This window comes from Lissotriton helveticus, chromosome 7 (assembly GCF_964261635.1).
Source record: "Lissotriton helveticus chromosome 7, aLisHel1.1, whole genome shotgun sequence".
Lineage (NCBI taxonomy): Eukaryota > Metazoa > Chordata > Amphibia > Caudata > Salamandridae > Lissotriton > Lissotriton helveticus.
Window position 1 is genome coordinate 431,552,542 of NC_136068.1, and position 27,925 is coordinate 431,580,466.

Below are 27,925 nucleotides of genomic sequence, written 5' to 3' on the forward strand. Positions count from 1 at the left end.
GTTTCCTGTGCGCAAACATAAGACTAATTCATGGCATCTAGTACACGATTTATAACCCCATAAAAACATCGTGGTACCAGAATTCCCAATAGTCCCTTTCTCACCAATATTGCCCCAGATCCAGAATATTTTTCCGCCATTGGCCTGAAAAATGCCTTTTTCAGTGTCCCACTACACCCCAATGGTCAATATCTGTTCTCATTTTCATTTAAAAATATTAAATTGACCTACACCAGGTTAGCCCAAGGCTATTGTGAATACCCCCGTGTCTTCAACAGAGCTGTCAAAGAGGATTTATTACATTTCCAATGTGACAGCACCTTGCAGCAGTATGTCAACGACATATTACTCTGCAGTCCCACAGAGCAACAATGTAGAAAGGATACTATAGCCCTGCTCACAACATTAGCACAGAGAGGATACAAGGTTGACAAACAAAAACTTCAATACTGCCAGAAAGAAGTACACTACCTTGGACAGTTGCTCTCAGCATCAGGGAGAAGAGTTACCCCAGATAGATTTGAGGCAATAAAATGCACCACTGAACCACAAACAGTTTAGGACATGCAGATATTCCTAAGATTAGTGAATTATGTTCGCCAGTGGGTCTTTGATTCCTCTACAATCACTGCCCCACTGCTGAAAGCTGTTAAAATGGCTAAATACAGACATAACAAAATTGATTGGGCACCAGAAATGAAGACAGCCTTCACAGAACTGAAAGATTAATTTACAAATGCTCTAGTGTTAGGCTCCCCTGACTACACCAAGGAATTATACTTGTTCACCCACTGCGACGGTCAGGTCATGACAGCAGTCCTCACCCAAAAATACCCCATGGGCCACAAGCCAATTGCCTACTTCAGTGGCATACTAGATTCTGTAGTGGAAGGACATTACCCATGTAAACAAGCAACAGCAGCATTCGCAGTTGAGGAAAGTACCCCCATAGTCATGGGATCCCTGTTAACACTGTACACTGAACATGCTGTTTTTGCCATAATCCAGAAAGCTAAAACAACTCTTACCACTCAAAGAATATCAAGTTACAAAGTCATACTATCCTTGCCTGAAAGTATTTAAGTGCCACACAGTCAACCCTGCCACCTTCTTTGCCCACCCCATTGCAACTACAGATGATGACCCTCATGATTGTGCCACATACTGTCCAGATGAGTCAGAAGCAGCAAAGGAGTACCCATTGCCAGACAGTACTGTGTACTTTGTTGATGGCTCCTCTACCATTGATCAAGAGACAGGGATCAGATACACAGGAGCTGCAGTAGTTAGAGCACAACAAAATGACTCCTCTGACTCCCTAGACATTGTACAGCAATTAACCTTACCTTCAAAATACTCAGCACAAGTATCGGAACTAGTGGCATTGATTGCCGCGTTACAAAATGGTGCAGAGAAATGCCTCACTGTTTATTAAGACTCTGCATATGTCACAACAACAACACATTCCAGCATCTTGCGATGGAAGAGGCGTGGTTTTCTCAAATCAGATGGCACACCTGTTATGCATAGACAGTTACTTGAAGAGCTAATAGACGCACTGACACTGCCAGCTGAGGTAGCTGCAGTAAAATGTGCAGCACACACAAATGGCCAAGACTATGTATCCAGAGGTAAAGCTCTGGGAGACTGGGCAGCTAAAGTAGTCGCCAGGGACCCCCACCTGCACCACCAGAAGGCCAGCACGCCCCCATCCTGCTTGCCCAATATGTACCTACAAGAGTACAACAGGACAAAAATAGCGCAGAGGAAGAAAATTCAGATTTAACGCTTCCAAACACTATTGACGATACACAGCCATATGATCACATTGCACAATTACACCTCAGAGAAATACAGGAAAATGCTCCACCATAAGAGAAAGAGTATGGAAGAAGAAGGGAGTACAACACGACCCCTCAGATTTTACCTACAAGCAAACAATGACAGAAAAGCCTGCCATGCCACAGGCCTTACTGCGAGTGGCGCTTAATCAGTTACATCTTCCCACACATGTTTCCCGAGATAATATGTCCACCACCCTACAGACTGACTGGTTCATCCACAATGCCCACAAATTAATACAGCTTTTTGTTCATAAATGCCTCATTTGCTAGCACTACTCACCAAATCCCACTATGAAAACAGTTGCCTCCACAATACCAAAACCAGAAGGCCATTTCAAAGAACTCCACATCGACCATGTGGACATGATTGATCGCTGCCAAAATGATTGATACCTCATTGTGGTAGTATGCCCATTCTCACGATGGATCGAAGCTGGACCATGTGTCCACAGCGATGCCAAAGCAGCAGCTAATTTCCTGTTCCATGAGGTCATTTCGCGCTGGGGTTTGCCAGATGCGATCCGTTCTGACAACGGCAGCCATTTCTCAAACGCCATTTTTGCCCTTCTCACAACAATGTTAGGGATTAAACATAAATTGACATAGGCATATCACGCACAAAGTAATGGCATTTGTGAACACCTTACAGGCCTGCTCAAAGGTAAAATAAGCAAGATAAGTGCCACAATTGGAAATAAATGGCTCTATTGCCTAACGATTGCCCTATTTGCACTCAAGCTGAAATGTTTGAATACTTATGTGCACTAACACACGCTGCACAGTTCCTCTCTACCCAGATATCAAAAAGAAGGGACAAGGCCCCAATCGCTTCTGAGCTTTCACCTATATGTCCGGGATCCAAGATCTTTGTAAAAAAAAGCTGTTAAAAAGTGGAGAGACCCCAGATTCGATGGTCCATTCACAGTAATAGACTCTTCACCCACAGCTGTTCGCATTGCCGAGAGGAAAGCATGGATCCACAAGAGCCACGTCAGGATCAACCAGGCACCATCCCAGTACTAAGTGATGAACAAGGGAAGGCATCGGGTTCCCATTGACCATCCAAAAATAAGAAGAGGACAGTGATCGCTTGGTCGTTTATGGATTCAGACGCAACAGAAACACCCGCCGTGCAGAAATTTCCTATTTGAAGTTATGTTCATACATATTAATATTTTATATTATTGTCGGTGTGGGGATTGGGATCTTTACCTGGTATGCAGTTATTTCACATTGCATTGATAAAAATGCCTATATTACTAAAAAGGTCAAAGTTGTCAACACCACTGTGCAACCCAAATGGCACCCCTAGTAGTGAAAAGGGTTTGACATCCTCTGTCAGTGCTGTCCGCAATCTCAAATAACTATGTGCCCCTCACCTCATCACCTCCTATACCCATTGAAAATTATACAGAATGGAACAGTACCGTTGATATCACATTACGCCCCTCGCAGCTGTCTCGCCGACGCAGACAAGCCCATCCTGACCGGTTGGAAAGGGACCATGGGGTCCATAACTCCCTATTACAAAACTTGTGGTATAAGGATATGATAGCAGCTGGCAAGCAGGTCACAAACCAATCATGTTATGTGTGCTCATATATTCCCCATGCAGTAGGAGCAGATTGAATGATTTTCCCTAGAGAAGTTCCACCACACACTGCCAAATGCCTTTTACACCTGTTCCTTTGCCGCATACAAGGACAAGTTCAGATCCATTATGCTGACATTTCCACCGCATATGTGAACACCACAACAATGGACTACAAACACACCACACACAAATGTTATCTCTGACCCAACTGACCTTGAGGGGATAATCCAGGAAATGTACAGAAGAGGAGTCCCTAATTTGGACCTTAGGGCACATCACCTTAGAAAGTGTGAATACATTGCAGTAGCATCACCTTGAGCAGTATGCAATGTAACAATACCCCATAGCCACCCATACCCATGTCAGAACAGAACTGTGCTGCCCCTATGGGCACAAGTTTTCTTCAATAAGTGGAATGGTCCCAGCTTTGTGATATGCGAAGCAGCATACTTAGGGCCCCCTTGGGTAGACTCAGATTATGACAATGGGATTGACTGGGAAGTTGAGGAGGAGTGTGAACATATATGGTTACAGGAAATTAGAAGGTACACCTCGGGTGGAGAGAAAATGTCCAAACCTAAAAAAGCATTCAAAATAAAGTCACCTCTTCAATGTTTTCCAGGAAATGGCACGGTACCTGTGCTCCGCAACTCTGGATGCAACAGCACCATTTTTAATTCAGATATGCAGCACCTCCATTCTAATGGACTTCTACTGGGCTTGTGGAGAACGCCTTTATCTCCAACTGCCTCCTCAATGGAATAGACTTTGTACATTGGTGACCATGCACGAAGTTCACCTGGTCATTCCAGCAGCCAATATTTCCCACATCCATTCGCATCCAATGACAGGCGATGTTATCTTGCTCCACTGACGTCGGCGAACTGCTCAATACTTTGCCAACTACGCTTTTGATGATATTCCCCAAGAATTCCGCCTTTTCAACCAAGCCCAGCTCTTTTTTGGGAGCCTCATCTCAATGTTCCAGATAAAAGCAAATGCACATTGGCTCAAGGTGACCCGCTACGAAGTCATGTGGGCCATCAACAGTACCAGGGATGGGGTAAATGCTATCAAGGAAGAACTGCGCCCGCTGAGGCTTATGGTTTTAGAGCATAGGCATGTCCTGGAAATGCTAACTGCGATGGATAGTGGACTATGTCGCAAAATATGAAAAAGCTGCTGCACTTTTGTGCCATTCGAATGATGCTGAGAATGGATCACTCACAAACGCCATTGTGGACTTGGACAATTTAGGGAAGAAAATGTTTGAGGAAGGAGGTGCCAGGGCAGACATAGCAAAGGACTGGTTCGATTGTAGCTAGATGCCTTCATGGCTGTCTGCCCTCCTAAAAAAGTTTGTACCGCTCTGCGGTGTGCTGTTGCTCCTATGTTGCAGCATATCATTGTGTGAAAAGATTCAGTACTAAAGTAGTATGGATGAATTACGCTAGCACAGGAATATACAGGAAGACCTTGCATGAGGATAATGTACCAGAGAAGGGGGATAAACTAGCACTGTTAGAAATAGTTGAGCTCACAACGACTGGCTCACACTTATTACAGACTCCGGCTGACGCCCACTACCAAGTGCCTACCGCTCCCCCACTTCCCCCTGGTAGACACCTAGTAAGGGGGATCTTAGCCTAGATCATTATGAATCACTGGCTGACAGGCGTGAAAGATAATATGTCGAGTTAAGATCACTGCTAGATAAGCAGGACAGTGTCCCTACATTAATGAAACGTCCGGGATACCTCAACAGGACGAAGGGCCAGCCAAATACAATGTAAGAGTTTTGTTAAAAAATGAACAAGAGGAAGGAAATGAAGCAGGGTCCTGTTTTACCATATAAATGCCCTAGGCCAATTCTGCCCCACACCTGAAACATGAGACCCTCATATGGCCCCACCAGCCAGCATATCGGAATCTGTTAACACAGTAGGCCCTATGCCTCTCTGATAAAATCACAACACATATCCTCTGCAAGGGACACAAGCCCCAGCTCCGTCTTCTTGGTAAACAAACTCTCACCGAGCCCCCACTCCTTCGTTGTCCTGGGAGTGCTGTCCTCTTCTCCCGAACACTGACCACAGAAAAAGGGCACATCTCAAGCTAAGAGAAACACACGGGGTGCACTGGGATGGGGGCCAGGTGCAATCTTTCACTTTCTTTGATATTATTGAATTTTTGCTAGCTTCAAGTCACTAAAAGACACGCTACATGGAGTGAGAATATGACCTATAACCTTTTGTAATCTTCCGCTTTCTTATAAAAATTCTGTGAAGTGATGCACATCATTTCTGATAAATGTACACATTATTGTATGATTGACAGCTAACACCTGTCATGTGACGGACTTGAGGTCAAGCTCTTCATCATTAAATCAGTATAAAAGAGCTGCCCACAGCCCACTCGACGGACCACCTTGCACCGTGAAACTACTTGAGTCACGGGCTCTGTGATCCCCGGTTAACTGTTCTCATTTTTAGAATTCTTGTTAAGGTTGTACATTATGCATTGTACTTTGCAACGTATTTCTATCATTGCATTAAAATGATTTTAAGCCTCATTGAAATTGCATGGTGCTGCTCACCATTTTAAAATATGTCTTTAACACTTGGTCTTTGCTAAAAACCAAGTAGCTTTATAATTAAGTGACATTATTGTTTGGAATTGTGTCTCCAAATAAATTGTAAACAATCTTGATTCAGTTCCTGTCTCTCACACGTGTATTTCCTTACTTTAGATAGAGCACCATGGCACAAATTAAGCTTGTGTAAAAACCACCCTTTAACAAACGGCAGCAGCATAGCGAACTGGAAGCATTCAAACTTCACTGTGACATGCAGATAGCATATACAGACAGACCCTCCTTTTTCGCGATTTTTGCGGTTTGCCGTGAAATCTGAACTTTTTTCAAAATTCCGTTATTTTTACAAAAGTGCCCGCGAAATCAGCACTTTTGTAAAAATGCTGTGATTTTGACAAAAGTGTATAGTTTCTGAGAAATTTATTTATTTTAAATGTTATGTATTCCTCTAACAACGTCACCTTCTCGCTGGTCTCTGATCTTTTTTTATGTCTATTAATGGATTGACTTTTGCTCGAATTAGTGCTTATGACTGACAATCAGAGTCAGAGCAGGGCCAAAGAGACTTCTGACTGTGCCTTCGCCCCATTGAGACTCAATCTCCTTCCATCCCGCACTGAGGTGAGATGGGGGAGTTGCTCTTGCTGCGACACAGGGCATATCAGCCTCCTCAATGGCCTGAGGCATGCAATAGCTGCTGAGGTGTGGCGCAACTCCCCGAGCTGTCAATGGATCATTGGTGGACTTACAGCACAGCCCTGGTGCCTGTGACCTGAACACATAAGCTGGCGTCATTACTGAAGGGGAGGACAACCTTGACTGTCTGGAAACACTTTTTCCCTATGGAGCCTGGCTTGCTTGTCCTGGTGCCAACATGGGTGGTGCTCTTACACCTCAGTGTTAACTACTGCATTTGATTCACCTGTCCTGCACAACAGTTCGGGGGCATAGAAACTTCTGGTGGGGTGCCCTTGATCAGCGGTATCATTGTCACTCCCTCCAACTCACTCTTTACATGTCTGCCGATCAAGAAGCAAGCCACGACAAAGGTTTGGGGTGACAAATGTGTCTGTGGGTAAGAGTTCTACTGGGGTGAGGCCCGGGCTTGGGTTCCGACTCAGTTTTCCCACCTGCAGTGGACATTGTGGCAAGAGAGGGCCACTGGATTGCCAGTAGCTATGGGGGAGCCCTCCCAGGGCTTGGACTATACTGCATTGGACTCAACATTGTCTATTGAGTTACCCCTCAGAAAGCCCCACTGGGTGCAAAACAGTTCCGACGGTATGAGGAGGGGCTTGACACCTTTCAATCCAGGAACCTAGCCACATGCTGTATTACCATCACACTATACACCCACCATGGCACGAGACAAGCTCTCCGGCTCCATGATGCAGCAAAAGATAGACAAGCATACCAAACGTGGGGCATTATTAAACAAGGCTGGTGCTGTGGAAGGAGTGGATGCTAGACTGGAAGGGTTCCAAAATACATCTATCCAGCGCTATCAGATTGGTAATTGCACACCTGGTAAATACTGACACCGCTGGATGCAGCATTTAGTGAGCACGTGATTTCGGCACCATTTCAAACGCGTGGCGCGTGCCCTTTTAAGCTGCAGCAGATTTCACCGGGCAAAAATTATATATGCAAAATCTGCATGGTGCACTGCCTCTAGGGCTGATGAAATTATAATTAGGGGCCATTTAGCACGCCTACATGGGTAGTGCAAAATGTGCCATGCCAAGCCACAGGTGAAGTTTGGTACTTGCAATTAGGAAAAAAACACATTTCCTTCACTCAGTATTCAGAATTACAAGCTGCACTGGTGGTCCCAATGAGGACTCATTTGAAGCTTCACGCCCAGTCACAGGTCCAGGAAGCGGAATACAGTCTTTCAAATGTCTCCCTCTCTCACTCGGTGTGCCGATTACAAGAATGGGCTAAGTAAATGGAGGATTGCATTTCCAAAGGATAGCAGCCTTCACCTGTGGGATGCTTCCTCTGTTCCATATCGGAGGCTGCCTATTTCAAAGTGGAATACTCTGCTAAAACAGTTACCATTGTTTTAAAGCTGAAAATGGATGATTATGAGTAAAATAAAGTGCTGCAAAAATGCCGCTAAATTTCCATATTTGTGCTGCTAAATTTCCATATTTGTGCCGCTAAATTTGCTAATCCATGCCGCAATAGTTTGGGGGGTTCTGTATAGAACAGTTATATGAAAATACCCATCCTTTAAGTTCAAGGGCACCATCCAGGATCCAGCGTGGAGGAAACTTGCACCAGAGTGATCATTTTCGATTTGTCCATCGTCAAGATGGTGTAACCGCCGGACATCCAGAAGAGGTCTAAGGCCTCCTCCATCTCAGGAACAAGGAAGTAGCAGGAGTAGCATCCCTCGCCTCTCTCAGAGTCCAGCATTGCTTCAATGGCACTCTTAATTAGAAGGAGGGTGACTCGTGCATGAAAATTGAGTCTTGTTCTGCAGAAGTCTGCCCTGGTGTGGGCTGCGGGGGTTATAAGAGGAGGGGATGAAATGAGTTTTAAATAAACATTGGTCTCACAGGACTGATTTGCAGCCAGGGATGAAATATTGGATTCAGCTCCCTACCTTCTGTCTGTGGGTTTGGGAGTGCAAATCAAAGTGGCTTGGAAGCTGCTGCAGCTTGGGAGGGGTGACAAATGCAAAAACAACAGTTGATGGACAAAATGCAGAACAATGTCATACATTCACTCCAGTACAGAGATCTGGGCCTAAACCCATCGTTTTTTTGCACTCCACACCACCCCAGTTCAGACATGGCCATATGCAAATCAGCCTTGACCCTGTGCCTCATGGGAACAGTTCAGCCCGAACTGCCAAGCCATGTCTTCCCTGGACCGGAATCAAGCATCCTACGACCGATTTCTGGCTATCAGCCGTCATCAGCCAGGATAGCTTAACTCCAGTGGTGTGGAGAGCACAAGACTCACGTCTGAGCATACCCGTCCCACTCGAGGTGACAAATGCAAAAACAATAGTTAATGGACAGAATGCAGAACAATGTAATCCGGATCTGTGACTGGGGGGTGAATGTTTTGCCATTGTGCATTATTCCGTCCATCATCTTGTTTGATTTGCTGTTCACCCTATGTGGGAAGGGTATGCCCAGACGTGGGTCCCTTGCTCACTACGCTACTGGAGTCAAGCTATCCTGGCTGCAGACGGCTGATAGCCAGAAACCGGTCCTAGGATGCTTGATTCCAGTCCAGGAAAGACATGGCTTGGCAGTTCGGGCTGGACTGTTCCCATGAGGCACAGGGTCAAGACTAATTTGCATATTGCCATGTCTGAACTGGGGTGGCTTGGTGAGCAAAACAACGATGGATTAAACCCAGATCTGTGAATGGGGGTGAATGTTTTGCCATTGTCTTGTTTGTTTTGCAGCTTGGGAGGGAGCAAAGGAAGAATGCTTCCCCTGTTGGTGTGAATGACTGTCCCCGCGTCTTCTGCAGCGAAAATTAATTGTTGTACCATCTGAGAAGGTTGGCATTAATCGTATGCTAAGTGGAGCTTTCTATAATGTTGTACATTTGGCAGGCTGGTGACAATCACAGGAACTGTGCTGTAACAAGTCTATCTTTAAATCGCTCTCACGCAGAATCAGCCTTCACCCCGAAGAACTTAGAGACAACATAGGGCATGTCCCTGAGTGATGCCTGGATGCCCACAGAGAATCCAATTGCTTACATCCAAGTGCGTCATCTAAGCACTAGGCTGATGCAAACAAGGCCAGCTCGCAGCACATATTTTGCTCTATACTACCAATCTTGAATATTTTGGGCATGTGAAGGCGTCAGGTACTCTAGGGCAGCCAGCAAGATCTCACTGGATGGCAGCCATGGGGGAGTCTCTGAGCACCTCATTAAAGGGTCCAAGAAAACTGGCCCTCATTGGAGTATTACAGTTTTTAAATTAGAGTTAGAGTCAAAAGTAGGCAGCTGCAAATCTAACATCTCTGCTGCTGTGTGTCCTACCACTGCGACAGGGGCACTATCTTCCGTTGCTGGACCAGGTGGTGAGTCCAGCTCAGTTTCTAGGGAGGCGTCTAACCCGCTTGCTTTCTGTAGATCCGAACAAAGTCCTTAATCTGTATAGAGAAAGGGGATTACATTTTCAACCTCCTCGTCATCATCAATGATATGGGAACATTTTTGTATCAGAGTCTGATTTTAAAAGGGAATCCTGACATTATGGAAGAGGCTGAGGGTCTGATTCATTTACTACTGGTTGCGCATTGGTAGTTTAATGGTGTGACGTAGGCCCGAAGTGGGTCACAGTAAGAGATCACCATTGGAACTGCTTCTAGCACAGACTGCGGTGATGTCTACTGTGGCTCCGGCAAGAAGGGGACTGGCATAGACCTTGAGTGCAGTTTGGGATGGCGCCAGTATAGCCCAGAAACTAGTTCTGAGGTGGCAGTCTGCATTGGGGGGTGGGCCCACTGGCTGAAATATTGGCCTTACAGCTCCATGAGGCCCAAAGGTGCTCGAAAGGGAGCTGGTAGAATCTTGAAAATCTGCAGGAAGGAACTTAAAGGTCTCAAACCTGCTGCGGTATCGATGACAGCCATGGAACAACAGGCGCTCTGGGACCAAATGTGAATTTGAATTTGAAAATATTTATAAAGCGCTCTGTGGCCTGTGGAATCAGATCAGAATTTGAACACGAAAGAAGTGAAGGGTTTTTGGAGTGCAATCCTCCCAACTTATCATTTGATTTTGAGTAGCAAGAACAGGTCGATTCCTGAATAAGATTTTACACTTATGGCACAATTTTGACTTGCGGGAAGGCCTAGAGCAGGACTTTGCATGGAATGGACTACGTACACAGGAGCCACTCCACAACTTTGAACAGGACTACATCTTCTTATAGTCAGTGTAACAGAGCTTCACTTCCCTCTCACTGACCACCTTCGGATGCATGAAGGCACATTCCCAAACATGTTTGAGTAGTGACAAGAGCCAAGGTTCTCGCGGGTCAGTGACCAACATCTGTTTCCTGCAGTAGCGCATAGCTTAAAACCTTTAATTTTCAGGGGAGACGCCTTCCCCAGGACAGTTTGACGTTTTTTGTTCTTTTGGAGTGGTTGGAGATAGTGAGGGTGTGCTTCATGAACTGGTGACGGGAAGGTTCCCGGCACTGATGGGATCACTGCTGAATCCAATTTTTTATTTTCCCCTCTCTTGATGCTCTCAAGGGTTGTCTGCCTTCCACAACTAGTGAGGCCCTTATTAGTTCCATTCCGAAACCGGGACGAGACACCATGGATATGTTCCAGCATCGGCCCCTTTCTATTCTTAATGCTGAGTCAGACTATAACATAATGAGCAATTATTAGCCACCAGATTACTCCTTCAACTCCCGAATTTGATCCACATAGATCAGCGTGGTTTTATTCTGGGACGTTGTACTTCCCTTAATATACAACTTTTAGTCCCTAGTCTCGATTATGCTTCGCACCATCATGCCAATTCTGCCTGTGTTGCCTTTGACCTCGTAAAGCCATTTGACTCCCTTAACTGGAAGTATAGTCACTCAGTTCTGAGTAAATATGGCTTTGGGAGGCGCATCATTATCTGTGTTAAAATACTATACTCACACCAAACTACCAGGGGAAGAGTGGGAAGTATTGTTTCGGCCTTTTTCACTGCACAGGGGTAACAGGAAGGGGTTCGCCTGCCCCCTATGTTCTTTGTGCTGTCTTGTTTCGGCCTTTTTCACTGCACAGGGGTAACAGGAAGGGGTTCGCCTGCCCCCTATGTTCTTTGTGCTTGTTACGGAATCCTTGGCAGAGCTGCTTTCACTTATGCCCGGCCATCATTAAGAAACTGGTGGATGCAGTGCTGGGTGCCTCACGATGGGCACTCGACTGATTCAAGTATCTTGGAGTGAAGATTTATCACCCAGATGCGGACAATACAGATGGTAATCTAGATGCAGCAGTGCACTCGCTGAAAACGCAGATATAATACTGGACCACATTACATTACACAATGGCGGATCGTACGATAGTTGTCAAATGGTCATGTTGCCTAGCCCTTTGTATTATTTTGTAAATCTAACTATAGTGTTACTCAGATCCTTTTTTAAAGTCTTGAACCAGTTGATGGGAAGTCTACTTTGGGGCACGGGAAGGCAAAACGTTGCTCTATCTAATCATCGGTTGCCTACTGACAAAGGATCTTTGGGAGTTCCAGATTAAGAGAAATATGAGGCTGCTCAACTACAGCGGTCTACTAGATGGTTGGAGTATCGCTCCCTGTCTGAAACTGCGCTGTCTTAGACGCAGCTCACATTGGGGGCATACCATGCACTCCTATTCCCACCAGGCTGTTAAATGTTCGAATTTGAGGTTTGTGGACGTTGCAGTGCTGGGGTACGTTTTCCTTCTCACCTGGCCTCATCTTCTATATGCTCCAGCTCTACCTTTGGTGGGCATCCCCCTACGTACAAGGTGGCTCTCTTCCAAGGTTCTAACCCAGTTGTGTAATAAAAACCTTACTCAGTTCAGGGAGCTGTTTAAGGATGCCAATCAGGTGGCCTTCAAAACATGATTAACTGGAACAATACAACATTCATAAGGGGCAAATCATAATATACAGACGTATTACTGCTGGGCTGCATACACAATAGCGATCCATAACACAAGAACCCCCCACGCCTATACTCCTCCAGACTATGTATACTTTTGACGAGGGGTGTAAACTAGTCCAGTGGCACTACAGAGCCCAGCTGCAGCCAACCACCATGGTACCATCCATGCTTAAGGATAAGTGGGAATCGGATATTGGTATCACATTTAATGATAAAGAGAGAGGTACTGCGAAACAACATCTGCACAAAGTTCTGTGCAATTCTAAATTGCAGTTGATACATCTGAACATATTAGACAGAACATATCTTATCCCATTCCCAGCCAAGGTGGACAAGGGCCTTTCTAGAGCCTGATCACATTGCCTTATATGTCGCTCTCAAGAGGATGGCTTTCTACACATTCTATGGACTTGTCCCGTTCTGATGAGATACTGGGCAAGTATCATGTTTTCCGATAGCACAGGTGTGCCTAACCTTTATTCTCCTGAGGTCTGCCTATCGGGAGGCTTTAAAAGACCTAAAGTTAACACAGCGAGGTTTGTTGATCTGGCACTTTTACTTGCTGAAGAGTACTACACCTTCCTTCTCCAAATGACACAGATCATTCATACATTGGATGGCAGCTGAGAGCCACTCACTTCATAGCGACAAGCTTAGCTGACTGTGCAAATAGCACACAGATGGGAAGCATTAATACAGAAATTACAAAGACATTAAAAACAACAATAAAATCAGGTACGCTATGTCTTTTTCCTTATATGCATTGTACTTGCCGGGTTTTGCCCATTTTGTACCTATAAAAAAGAATAAAAAAATGTGTTAAAAAAACAAACAATAGATCTCCTTGAGTCCTGTCCCACCTTGCCTGAGTGGGTACTCAAACTCTCTTTTTTAATACATGTGTTCTGGACACCTCAGATGCACAATTTCATTTAATGATGGTGGCTCCACCCTGTGCTGCTCGATATCAGATCTCATAATGAGACCTTGATATTCCTCCTGCTGATCGAGTCAATTTTTTGGAGGTGCCTTACCTCTGTGCAATATTTGCAAATCTCCCCTTTTTCCGAATGGCAGGACCAATCCCCTTTTACCACCGGCATATATCCCACTAGACTACCTTTTAGGAGATTTGTGCGTGTTATATAATTTGTTAGCAAACTGGTGCCTTCAGTTTGTCTGAGATACTCTACTTTAAAAGGCATTGCAATTATTCTGGAACATGACGCCGTATGTTGCTACTTTTAAAAAATTGAGTCTGTGCTATCTTTTCTATTTGTGGAATTGTCAAACTGTTGTCATTAAAACTGTATTAAAAAAGTTGGGATCAGTGCTCTGGACCCACATCGATTGAGGAAGAAAAAACGGAACTGACATCAACTTGGAGGGGCGGCCTCAGCACTCAAAATGCAATGAACTGCATCATCTTTTATCAGACAGCTCAGCTGATGGAGCTATATCTTCTGACATAGATGGGATTGAATTGTTTCAGGAGATTTCCTTTCTTGCTCAAGTCCTTCCTGAAAAACTAAATATGTTAGAGGCTCTTCAGTATATTTATATTAACAGATTGGAAGACATCTATCCGAATTGTATGCTTGCCCTAAGAATTCTGCTTACAATTCCAGTGACAGTAGCATCTGCCGAATGCAGTTTCTCACGCCTCAAGTTGATAAAGACTTATTTACACTCAACGATGTCCCAGGAAGGACTATCAGGATTGGCCCTTCTTTCAATTGAAGGAGATATTGCAACAACATTGGACTACAATGAAATGATTGATGCATTTAGCAGAAGAAAGGCTAGGAAGATCACATTTTAGCATGTAGTGCTACACACGAGATATTGATTTGTCACAACAAATTTCCCTATTCAATATTGCCCTGTAAGAAAGAACTCATTGGGCTCTTTACTGTGTAGTTTTTCATAGTTCAACTTATGTTTCCTGTTTTGTTCCTCCTTCAGATTCAGCTGTGAGATGTATGCTGATGTTTTCTTGACACTCTGATTCCTTTGAAATTTGGGGGCATATCATTATGCACTCACATGATTGATACCAACTAATCATTGAAGGAGCCAGTAAGTGTTACACTTATTTTGTTGCCTTGTATTATTTCTCTGTTTGTTATGAATGAACTTCCTGATAACCTGTTATATGTATATGTTTGTATTAGGACGTAGGCGAAACAGGCAGATGCGGCCAGTGACCTCCAGATGCCTACAGGACAGGATATGAAGATGGCAATGTCTTTTTTTCCATTCCTACCCCAATTTCCCCCCAGTTGGACAACCCCATAAAGTTGGAAATATAAACAACAATGGTGTTGTCTTTTTGGGGAGTTTGAGAATTGACATCAGAATCCTGCAGTCCTGCCTCTACCATTTCCTACAGTTCTAACACCAAATTAAAAACGGTGAGTTGAAAACCCCTTGAATCTGCAGCACACCTTCACTTTAGACACACCCAGATAGATACTTGGCCTTCCCTAAATGAATCAATGCCAGGGAGCCACTCAATGAGAATAATCTAGAACGTTTGGAGTAACTCTATTTATGTTTCACTGGAATTGTATTTTCATGTGTTCATTCTCTCCTCATTGTTTGATTGCAATCTTTCCTTTTAAGAAATGGATATTTGCTTACCTGCTTTCTATCCCCTCATATTTTTGTCTGTGTTACTGATATCCACATTAGGTCGCTTCAGTGATGTCAAATAAGATCAATAGTCCTGAGATGTCACTTTCTGTGATGTCACTTCTTGCGATGCAATATGCAATTAGAGGGGCATCACATTTTTCCTTTCGCCCGGGGCCTCAGAAGTCCTAGGACCGGCCTTGCTCTGCTCGGTCAATTCTGACATGATACAATATTAAAGCAGAGTGACATGGCTTACCTAGCAAGGGGTGGGACTCATTCTGGAGAATTCTCTGGATCCTGTCTGACGGCTGGAATATTGTAAAGGGTAGGAATCCTCAGCTAGAAATGTCCGTCAGAAACACTGAAATTGCTGCCAGAGCACCAGTCAGGGCCTTCAATGTCCCAGTGTCATCACATCCAAGGCAGGCAAGGCCACGGCTGAAGCCGCATGACACCATGTGTCAGAGCTAAAGAGCAGATGCTGGTGGAAAAAATATTTCTGGATCACGTGTAGCACCCGGAGGATATTCATGAAGTGAGGAATCTGTCAGAAGAAGTATCCATCAAAATTCCTGTTTTTCCTTACGCAATTGCTGAAAGAATTCATTAAGTATATTCATCCACAAAATGTTGTTTCGAGAGAAGCTTATTAAAAGACTGGCTTCAGTGAGGTTAACCTCTTCGATGCTGATGACGTAGCGGTTCCGTCATCAGCATCGGTCGGGCTTTGCTGATGACAGAACCGCTCCGTCATCAGCACAGCCCCCGGGGGAGCCTTAAGCAGGGGTGGCTTTTACAACAAAACAAGGGAACCCTGAAGGTATGCCATAGGGACCTTGGGCATTATCATATTCAATCAATCAATCAATCAATCATAACACTTGTATAGCGCGCTACTCACCCGGGAGGGTCTCAAGGCGCTTGGGGGAAGGGGTCCGCTACTGCTCGAACAGCCAGGTCTTGAGTTGTCTCCTGAAGGCGAGATGGTCCTGGGTCAGTCGAAGGTGGATGGGGAGGGAGTTCCATGTTTTGGCCGCCAGGTAGAAGAAGGATCTGCCTCCGGCGGTGGCTCTTCGGATGCGTGGAACGGCGGCAAGGGCGTGGCTGGTCGATCGTAGCTGGCGGGTGGGAGTGTAGAAGGTCCGACGGTCGTTGAGGTACTTGGGGCCCAGGTCGTGGAGAGACTTGTGTGCGTGAGTGAGGAGCCTGAACGTGATCCTCTTGTTGACGGGGAGCCAGTGCAGTTACATTAATGTTTTGCATATGGGGTTGTTATGGTCGACGACGTTTCGATGCCTTTTTACATTTGGGGCATCATCATCAGGACAAAGAATAACAACATTGTTGTCTTGAGCAAGAATATGAGCATAGTGCTAATAATTAATGTAATAATGAGTAAAATGCAATGGTGTGTTTTTATAACAATTTAAGTCTGTTATACTGAGTACAAGTACACAGACATATTCTTTGCTTTGCCCTTTTTGGCCACCTGCTTCGTTGTTCTGTCTTGTATGTTGAGGGTCACGGCTGTGCCCGCTTGACATCCAACTGTTCTTAAAAAAGGTTTAAAATTCAACTTAATGAAAAATAAAATTCTTGTCCGAACGGACAAAAGACATATCACTTATTAAGTGTATGATTAATGCTCTTGTATATACTGTCCACATATAGGGACCACTGTTCTGTTGAATATTAAGCAGGGGTGGCAGCAGAAACTGCCACCCCCGGGCCCCCCACCCTTCCTGATGACGTCAGCGCGCACAGCGCACGCCGACGTCATCAGGAAGTGCTGGACGCGCTGGAAGCCATTTCTTTCCAGCGCGTTCAGCGAGAGGAGGTAGGTTTTGGCCTCCGGTGGGGCGGGGGGACCGTTTTTCAGTGCCTTGAGGCATCGGGGGGGGGGGGGGGGGAGGAAACAGTGTTTCCTCTACCCTGATGTCCCAATGTAGGGCATTCCTGGTGCACGATCGCTACGCGCGATCGTGCACCAGGAATGCCCCACTAGACATCAGGGATTTCTTTTTTAGGTTTAAAAATGTGTGCAGGAAGTGACCCATTAGGCAAGGGTCGCTTCCTTAGGGGTGCAAATAAATTTTCAGACTTTTCTGCCCCCCCCCCCCCACCCCGGGGCAGATCGGCCGTTTTTTGGGCCGATCTGCACCCAGGGGGGGCAGAAAAGTCCACTGGAGCCAGGGATTTTCTATTTATTCAAAATCGGAAGCAACCCCTTGGGCAAGGGTCGCTTCCTTAGGGGGGCAAATAAATGTTCAGACTTTTCTGCCCCCCCTGGGGCAGATCGGCCAAAAAAACGGCCGATCTGCTCCGTTTTGCAGGTCGGCCGTTTTTTTGGCCGATCTGCACCCAGGGGGGGCAGAAAAGCCCACTGGAGCCAGGGATTTTCTATTTATTCAAAATCGGAAGCGACCCCTTGGGCAAGGGTCGCTTCCTAAGGGGTCAATTTTTTTTCCAGACTTATCTGCCCTCCCTGGGCACAGATCGCCTGTTTTTTTGGCTGATTCTGAACCCGGGGGAGGGGGGGGGGGTAGAAAAGCCCACTAGAGCCAGGGATTTGTTTTTTTAGTAAAATCGGAAGCGACCCCTTGGGCAAGGGTCGCTTCCTTGGGCCCACATTTTTTTTAAAGTATATTCTGCCCCCTCTGGGGGCAGATTGGTTTTTTAATTTGGCCTTTCTGCCCCCAGGAGGGGCAGAAAACCCGACTAGACACCAGGGAAGTATTTTATTTTTAAATGGAAGCGACCCCTTGGGCAAGGGTCGCTTCCTGGGGGCCCAATTTGAAAATAAATATTGTGCTTGCTTCCAGGGGACATATATTTGTTTATGTGTAATAAAGCCTTTCTGCCCCATTTGTGCAGTGACATAGCCTGTGACATAGCTTGTTATAATGTGTATTGTTTTTCTTGTAAAGTGTAATGTTTTAATTTCCCCTTTTTTTGTTCTTGTTCCAGGCTTTTGCTCTTTAGACTGTTGGAGTGTGCGGTTTTCGTTACTGGTGGTTCTGCTGTTTGTGTAGTTGCATGTGTTTGGTAAGAGACCTTTTTTGTACTATTTCAATGTAAATGTGTTTTTTGCAAAGTGTGTAATAATACCAGTATGTTCGGTTTCTGTTTTTTGTTATTGTAAAACATGTTTTGCATGCTTGGGGGAGCGCTCCCCCCAAACAAGTCCTTAAATCCATGTATTGGCAGTGGGTAGCTAGCAAACTAGACTCAAATCCCAAGCTCAGCAGAACATCCATTGAGTTCCTTAGGATTAAGGATGTCCCCCTATGCGAACCCTTTATGGACCTGATTTCCAAATCCTTTGACCGTGCACTGTATTTTAAATTCAGGCTGGGCCTACTTCCTCTGAGAGAATTGACTGCCCGCTGGAACACTCCTGCACAAACTTCTCCTTTTTGTATATTTTGTTCCCTTAGAGTGGAGTCTGTGGCCCACTTTTTATTTGAATGCCCAGCCTATAACTCCCCTAGGTCCCTGTGGCTCAAACCCGTATGCAGGGAGTTGGGTACCAGATACCACATTGTCGCATTGCAAATGTTAAGGCCACTGTATGTTTGTGGAATGGCCAAATATCTAGGCTGGGCCTGGTCAATCAGATGTAAAAGGCTAAAATGTATTGTTTAATTGCGGTCATGTATTGGACCTTCTTATTTAATTTATTGGAAAGTGTTGTATTTTTACCTGATAGTTATTGGATTTTAAGCTAAATGGTTTTATTGTAATGTCTTTTATGTAATGCTTTTATGATACTTTTACTATCGAAATAAAGCTGATTGACTTGACTTGACATGTTTTGCATTAGTGCTTGATGTGTATTTTTTTTTCTGTACATTTATGTTTTTTTTCTTCTTTCTAGTGGGATATCGTTGACTATTTGCTGTGTCTTTGCAGAGTAGGTGCTGGTGAGTGTAGCTGTCTCTTATAAGTGAATTGTATAGTTTTTCAGTATATAGATCTTTGTGATAAAGGCTTACATTTTGTTACCTACTTTGCACAGTGTTGGTTGTTGAGTTGTTTGTGCAGTCTCCTTTCTTAGTGAGGATAATGGCTAGCCGCCGGATTACCGCTCAGCAAGTTGTTGGAATGCTTTTTGATTCTTCCTCTGACCATGGTGCTGAGACTGACTCTGATTCTGAGGCAGAGGTGGGAGGTGAAGATTCTGGTAGTGAGTTTTCTCTCCACCTCGCATCGTCTGATGATGAAGATACTCTGAGTGCTGATGAAGCTACTTTTGGTGTGGATGAAGTGTCTGTGTTAGAGGAGGACATTGCTGTGCCGGTAGTGCGGCAAGAGGCATCTGGGCTGCAGCCTGGGGCTGCTAGACTTCCAGTTGGTGTAGTGAGACAAGGGGCAGCCTGAGGCTGGAAGACTTGTCGTTGAAAGTTCTGACCTCTGGGTTGCCCCAGGCATGGTGCAGCCGGCTTTGCCTGAATTTACTGGTGTTCCAGGGTGTAGGGTGAACATTGAAAACTTTTTGCCAATTGAGTTTTTCAAGTTGTTTATGGATGATGTGTTTTTGGCAGAGATTGTAGAGCAGACTAATTTGTATGCAGAACAGTTTTTGAGGGAGAACAGTGCCAGCCTTAAGCCCCACGCTAGAGCTACCTGGTGGACTCCCACAAATTTGGAGGAGCTGAAAAAGTTTTTGGGTTTAGCTTTTTTGATGGGCTTGCTTAGGATACCATAAATGGCTTCATATTGGTCTACTAGTCCCTTGATGGCAACAGCTATATTTCCGGCAGTCATGAGTCATGATGGGTATTTGCTTCTGCTTCGGATGATGCATTTTGTTGACAATGGTTTAGCTTTGCCACGAGATCACCCTGATTGTGACCGTCTTTTCAAGATTTGGCCTGTCATTGATCATTTTGATCGATTTCCTGAGATCTTTGCTCCTGGGAAATAAATTGCAGTGGATGAGTCTTTGGTGTTGTTCAAGGGCCGCTTGGTATTTAGGCAATACATTCCTAGTAAGAGGGCACGCTATGGAATTAGGCTTTATATGCTGTGTGACAGTCGGACTGGATATGTCTCTAATTTCAGGGTGTACACCGGTAAGGAATCCAGGATTAACCCCCCTGGTTGTCCGTCCACTTTTGGAGTGATTGAGAAGATTGTGTGGGAACTTGGTAGAGGATTTTTTAACAAAGGCCATCATTTATATGTAGATTACTTCTACACTGGTGTGCGATTGTTCAGGGAATTGGCCAAAGTCGACACTGTTGCTTGTGGCACAATCCGCTCTAACCGTAAAGGTTTCCCAAAATAACTTGTTTGTCAAAAGCTTGCTTGGGGACAGTGCAGTGCATTGCGTTGTGAGGAGCTTCTAGCTGTGAAGTTTTCAGACAGGAGAGATGTCTACATGTTGACTTCCATACATGATGAAAGCACTGAACCGGTGACTGTTTGGGGTCAGGTTGCAGAAGCGCGCAAAACTGTGTGCATTTTAGACTATAATAGGCCCATGGGTGGTGTTGACAGAGTAGATCAGAGGTTGGAACTGTATGCTGCTCTTCGTAAGGCTTACATTTGGTACAAGAAGTTGGCTATCCATCTTTTCCACTTGGCAACCTTTAATGCTTTTGTTGTGTTCCAGCAATCTTGTCCTCAGTCAAAGATGACTTTTGTAAAGTTTCAAGAGTCTGTAATAGGCAGCCTTGTTTTAGTGGAACAGGCAAGTGTTCCTAGAGTTGGAGTGGTGGAGGATGTTGCCAGATTGAAAGATCGCCACATTCCTGATCAAATTCCTCCTACAACCTCAAAAGACTTTCCCAGACGGAGATGTAGAGTCTGTTGGCGAAGAGGTTTGCGGAAGGAGGTTCATATGTACTGCCCAGACTGTCCTTCTAACCCTGGGCTGTGTGTACCTGCTTGTTTTAGAATGTACCAGACGCAAAATAATTTTTGGGAGCATCCATGAGTGGTAAAGTGAACTGGCTGGTCTCTATTCTTTAAAACTTATTGTTCAGTTTCAAAGTTGGCATTTGTGTAGTGTATTTATATTTAGTTGTTGTGTTACTAGATTTGTATCAATTTGCAATTTGTTTTTGTTTTTTATTTGTATTGAAAAAAAACTAAAGTATGATGTTGGTTTGCGTGTAGTGTCCATTGTCTGACGGTGTGCATGGTTTGGCGCTTGGCTGGCGGTGTCTGTGGACTGGTGCTTGGCTGGCGGTGTCTGTGGACTGGTGCTTGGCTGGCGGTGTGCGTGGTCTGGTGCTTGGTTGGCAGTGTGCGTGGTCTTGCGCTTGCCTGGTGGTGTGTTGGGATTGGTGCTTGGCTGGTGGTGTGCCTAGGCTGGTGCTTGGCTGGCGGTGTGTGTGGAGTGGCGCTTGCCTGGTGGTGTGTGTGGACTGGTGCTTGGCTGGTGGTGTGTGTGTCTGGTGTTTGGTTGGCGGTGTGCGTGGTCTTGCGCTTGCCTGGTGGTGTGTTTGGATTGGTGCTTGGCTGGTGGTGTGCCGGGATTGGTGCTTGGCTGGCGGTGTGTGTGCAGTGGTGCTGTCCTGGCGGTGTGTGTTGGCTGGTGCTTGGCTGGCGGTGTGCGTGGTCTGGTGCTTGACTGGTGGTGTGTGTGGTCTGGTGCTTGGCTGGTGGTGTGCGTGGACTGGTGCTCGGCTGGCGGTGTGTGGGAAGTGATTGAATGCTGGTTACTACACACAGTGCTAGCTGAGCGCCACTTCATGCAATCCATGAGTTTGTGTAGTTGCTGTGTCAGGAATGTGGACGTGTGAAAGTGATGGACCCTTCATTGGCGTTGTCTGCTGGTGGAAGTGTAGTAATGTGATGGGTCCGCGGCTGGCGGTGTGAATGTTTTATGTGTCACATGTATGAAAGGTGTATGAATGGCCTGTAAAGAGGTTGGTGCCTTGTCGTGGCTTTACAGCTCATGAGCTGTGAGTCAATGGTTCAGTTTCTCGTCCTTTCCATTATTAACAGTGTATTTCATTTTTTGTGAAATCACTCGCTAATACAATGGTATATACTGAACCATCACTCACCCTCGTGCCAAATCCAACCAGTAGGTGTGTGTGTTTGAGAACTTGATGTCTGTGTAGTTTTTTGTTTTTTTGAAGCAGGACGCACCTTGTCACTTTTTTTGTAAATGTTGTGATGTGTTGCTTTTGTGCCTGGTGGTGTGAATGGTCTTCTGTGTGTCAGGTATGAAAGGTGTGTGAATGGCCTGTAAAGCGGTTGGTGCCTTGAAGTGGCTTTACAGCTCACGAGCTGCGAGTCATTGGTTCCGTTTTTTTGTCCATGTAATTGACAGTGCATTTCATTTTTGTGAAATCTCTTGTTAACAAAAATTATATATACTGAACCATCACTCGCCCTCGTGCCAAATCCAACCAGTATGTGTGTGTGTTTGAGGAATAGATGGCTGTGCAGGGATCTTGTTTTTTTTAGTCTCTGTGCAAGGTGTACATTCTGCCTACGAATAACCTGCCAATTGTAGATATTGTTGAAAACGCATGGGACTACATGGTGATGTCTCTCTGGTGAAATCTAACAATTAATTTTATCCACAATATCCTGCAAAACTCACAATGTCCGTCATATTTTCCTTGCAATATTGCGCCCAAATTGTCACGCTGCACAAGTAAACAACTAATTTTGTCAAAACTAATTGGTTTAGCTAGGGGGGTCACATGGGTTTTCCACTCCTTCCTCGGTTGCCATCTAGGGAAACCTAGCAAACCCACACATTTTTAGAGATTAGACACCCGGGGGCTTTCAAGGGGGTATGGCTTGCGTGGATACTCCAACGTTCCTTTTCTCAGAATCCCTAGCAAACTTTAAATGTAGCTGAAAAAATTTGTTTTTTCAAACATTTTTGTGTGTAAAAGTGTGGCATCACTGGGCTCGCACAAATTTCCACCCACCCAGCGTTCCCCCAGGTCTCCCGATAAAAATGGTACCTCACTTGCGTGGGTGATTCAAGGACCCGCAACAGGCAAGGGCCCAAAACCTAATGAGGCAACATCAAAATTACCTATCACAAAGCAATCTGGTTTTGCAAGGGGGTTCCCATGAGGTTTTGGCCCGGAGCTCGGCGGCCATGTAGGGAAACCTACCTAAACCATACATTTCCGGAAACTAGACACCCGGGGGACTCCTGCGAGGTATGGCTTGCGTGGGTCCCTCATCATTCTCCTACCCAGAATCCACTGCAAAGCTAAAATGTGGCAAAAAAAGCTTTTTTCTCACATTTTTGTGTGGTAAAGTTGTGGAATTTGTGTGGATCCTCAAATTTCTTCCCACCCAGCGTTCCCCCAGGTCTCCCGATAAAAATGGTACATCACTTGTGTGGGTTGGCATAGTGGCTGCAACAGGAAAAGGCCCAAATTGTACGGTGGAGACTTATATATTACCTATAGCAAAACTACCTCGATTTGGGGGGGCATCTGAGTTTTTGTCCCGGGCCTCGGCGGCCAACTTGGGAAACTACCAAACACAAACAGTTCTGAAAACTAGATACCCGGAGGAGTCTAGGGAGGTATGGCATGCGTGGGTCCCCCAATGTTTTCCTACCCAGAATTCACTGCAAACCTTAAAAGTAGGTTAAAAAAACACTTTTCCATACATTTTTGCGTGGGATTTCCGTGCCGGCACAAATGTCCTACCACCCAGCGTTCCCCTTGTTCTCCCGAGTAAAATTATACCTCACTTGTTCGGGTGGGCCAAAGGCCTGTGACTAGGATGACCCCAAAACAGTAGGATTCTCAGTGCTTTTTTTGTCAACCCCGAATGCTACAATTTCTTAAAAATACATTTTTGGCCTGTTCTGCTTTGGCCCACCCACACAAGTGAGGTATCATTTTACTCGGGAGAACAAGGGGAACGCTGGGTGGTAGGACATTTGTGCCGGCACGGAGATCCCACGCAAAAATGTATGGAAAAGTGGTTTTTTTGTTACCTAATTTTAAGGTTTGCAGGGCATTCTAGGTAGGAAAATGTTGGGGAACCCACGCAATGCCATACCTCCCTGGACTCCCCCGGGTGTCTAGTTTTCAGAACTGTTTGGGTTTGGTAGTTTCCAAAGATGGCCACCGAGCCCCGGGCCTAAAACTCAGGCCCCCCCCCCAAAATAAGGTAGTATTGCTAAAGGTTATTTTTAAGTCTCCACCGTACGATTTGGGCCCTTTCCTGTTGCAGCCACTATGCCTACACACGCAAGTGAGGTACCATTTTTATCCGGAGACCTGGGGAAACACTGGGTGGGAGGAAATTTGAGGATCCACGCAGATTCCACAACTTTACCACAGAAATCTGAAAAAAAAGTGAATTTTGTAGCGAAATTTGATGTTTGCAGAGGATTCTGGGTAGGAGAATAATGAGGAACCCACACAAGCCATACCTCGCTGGACTCCCCCGGGTGTCTAGTTTCCAGAAATGTGTGGGTTAGGTAGGTTTCCCTAGATGGCCGCTGAGCCCCGGGCCAAAAACTCATGGGAACCCCCTTGCAAAACCAGGTTGCTTTATAGGTAATTTTGATGTAGCCTCATTAGGTTTTGGGCCCTTGCCTTTTGTGGGTCCTTGAGCCACCCACGCAAGTGAAGTACCATTTTTTTTAGGAGACCTGGGGGAACGCTGGGTGGGTGGAAATTTGTTGATCCACGCAGATTCCAGAACTTTCCACCACAGAAATGTGAGGAAAATACGTTTTTCCCCCCAATTTTTTAGGTTTGCTACGGATTCTGGGTCACAGAACCTGGTGGGAGGCAGTCGAGTCACCCCATCCTGTATTCCCCTGCGTGTCTAGTTTTAAAAAATGTATAGGTTTGCTAGGTTTCCCTAGGTGCCGGCAGAGGTAGGGTTCAAAACACTACAGGTAGGCACTTTGCCAAAAAAGGGCCAGTTTTCACTGCGAAATTGAGGTGCGACCACGTTGCGTTTTGCGCCGGTTCCTGTCGCAGGCACTAGGCAGACCCAGGCAAGTGAGGTACCATTTTTCTCATAAGACTTAGGGGAACGCGGGGTGCATGTAAATTTGTTGATCCACGCAGATTCCAGAACTTTCCACCACAGAAATGTGAGGAAAATGCATTTTTCCCCCAGTTTTTTAGGTTTGCAAGAGATTCTGGGTAACAGAACCTGGTGAGAGGCAGTTGAGTCAATCCATCCTAAATTGCCCTGGGTGTCTAGTTTTCAAAAATGTATAGGTTTGCTAGGTTTCCTTAGGTGTCGGCAGAGCTAAGGGTCAAAAACTACAGGTAGGCACTTTGCCAAAAAAGGGCCAGTTTTTACTGTGAAATTGAGGTGTGACCATGTTGCGTTTTGCACTGTTTCCTGTCGCAGGCACTAGGCAGACCCAGGCAAGTGAGGTACCATTTTTCTCATAAGACTTTGGGGAACGCGGGGTGGGTGGAAATTTGTTGAACCACGCAGATTCCAGAACATTCCACCACAGAAATGTGAGGAAAATGCGTTTTTTTCTCCAATTATTTAGGTTTGCAAGGGATTCTGGGTAACAGAACCTAGTGGGAGGCAGTCGAGTCACCCCATCCTGTATTCCCCTGGGCGTCTAGTTTTCAAAAATGTATAGGTTTGCTAGGTTTCCCTAGGTGCCGGCAGAGGTAGGGTTCAAAACACTACAGGTAGGCACTTTGCCAAAAAAGGGCCAGTTTTCACTGCGAAATTGAGGTGCGACCACGTTGCGTTTTGCGCCGGTTCCTGTCGCAGGCACTAGGCAGACCCAGGCAAGTGAGGTACCATTTTTCTCATAAGACTTAGGGGAACGCGGGGTGCATGTAAATTTGTTGATCCACGCAGATTCCAGAACTTTCCACCACAGAAATGTGAGGAAAATGCGTTTTTTCCCCCAGTTTTTTAGGTTTGCAAGAGATTCTGGGTAACAGAACCTGGTGAGAGGCAGTTGAGTCAATCCATCCTAAATTGCCCTGGGTGTCTAGTTTTCAAAAATGTATAGGTTTGCTAGGTTTCCTTAGGTGTCGGCAGAGCTAGGGGTCAAAAACTACAGGTAGGCACTTTGCCAAAAAAGGGCCCGTTTTTACTGTGAAATTGAGGTGTGACCATGTTGCGTTTTGCACTGTTTCCTGTCGCAGGCACTAGGCAGACCCAGGCAAGTGAGGTACCATTTTTCTCATAAGACTTTGGGGAACGCGGGGCGGGTGGAAATTTGTTGAACCACGCAGATTCCAGAACATTCCACCACAGAAATGTGAGGAAAATGCGTTTTTTTCTCCAATTATTTAGGTTTGCAAGGGATTCTGGGTAACAGAACCTAGTGGGAGGCAGTCGAGTCACCCCATCCTGTATTCCCCTGGGCGTCTAGTTTTCAAAAATGTATAGGTTTGCTAGGTTTTCCTAGGTGCCGGCAGAGCTAGGGGTCAAAAACTACAGGTAGGCACTTTTCCAAAAAAGTTCCAGTTTTCACTGTGAAATTGAGGTGCGACCATGTTGCGTTTTGCGTCGTTTCCTGTCGCAGGCACTAGGCAGACCCAGGCAAGTGAGGTACCATTTTTCTCATAAGACTTTGGGGAACGCAGGGTGGGTGGAAAGTTGTTGATCCGGGCAGATTCCAGAACTTTCCACCACAGAAATGTGAGGAAAATACGTTTTTTCACCCAATTTTTTAGGTTTGCTACGGATTCTGGGTTACAGAACCTGGTGGGAGGCAGTCGAGTCACCCCATCCTGTATTCCCCTGCGTGTCTAGTTTTAAAAAATGTATAGGTTTGCTAGGTTTCCCTAGGTGCCGGCAGAGGTAGGGTTGAAAACACTACAGGTAGGCACGTTGCCAAAAAAGGGCAAGTTTTCACTGCGAAATTGAGGTGCGACCACGTTGCGTTTGCGCCGTTTCCTGTCGCAGGCACTAGGCAGACCCAGGCAAGTGAGGTACCATTTTTCTCATAAGACTTTGGGGAACGCGGGGTGCATGGAAATTTGTTGATCCACGCAGATCCCAGAACTTTCCACCACTGAAATGTGAGGAAAATGCGTTTTGTTCCCCAATTTTTTAGGTTTGAAAGAGATTCTGGGTAACAGAACCTGGTGAAAGGTAGTTGAGTCAACCCGTCATGAATTCCCCTGGGTTTCTAGTTTTCAAAAATTTATAGGTTTGCTAGGTTTCCCTAGGTGCCGGCAGAGCTAGGGGTAGAAAACTACAGGTAGGCACTTTTCAAAAAAAAAGTTCCAGTTTTCACTGTGAAATTGAGGTGCGACCATATTGCGTTTTGCGTCGTTTCCTGTCGCAGGCACTAGGCAGAACCAGGCAAGTGAGGTACCATTTTTCTCATAAGACTTTGGGGAACGCGGGGTGGGTGGAAATTTGATGATCAACGCAGATTCCAGAACTTTCCACCACAGAAATGTGAGGAAAATGCGTTTTTCCCCCCAATTTTTTAGACTTCCAAGGGATTCTGGGTAACAGAACCTGGTGGGAGGCAGTTGAGTCACCCCATCCTGAATTCCCCTGGGTGTCTAGTTTTCAAAAATGTATAGGTTTGCTAGGTTTCCCTAGGTGGCGGCAGAGCTAGGGTTAAAAAACTACAGGTAGGCACTTTGCCAAAAAAGGGCCAGTTTTCACTGCGAAATTGAGGTGCGACCACGTTGCGTTTCGCGTCGTTTCCTGTCGCAGGC

At 45.5% G+C, this 27,925-nt stretch overlaps 1 protein-coding gene and 1 long non-coding RNA gene across 3 annotated transcripts in view; one reads left to right on the forward strand and one right to left on the reverse strand.

Moving 5' to 3' along the window:
* Window positions 1-2,881, forward strand: part of LOC144768555 (uncharacterized) — a 33,624-nt gene extending 30,743 nt beyond the window's left edge. The window contains exon 3 of the long non-coding RNA XR_013598571.1: window positions 2,791-2,881. This is a non-coding gene — a long non-coding RNA (uncharacterized LOC144768555). The remainder of the gene's footprint in view (window positions 1-2,790) is intronic.
* The window catches only part of CLN3 (CLN3 lysosomal/endosomal transmembrane protein, battenin), a 1,158,832-nt gene that overhangs the window by 97,819 nt on the left and 1,033,088 nt on the right, over window positions 1-27,925 (reverse strand). The gene's annotated exons all lie outside the window — the stretch shown is intronic.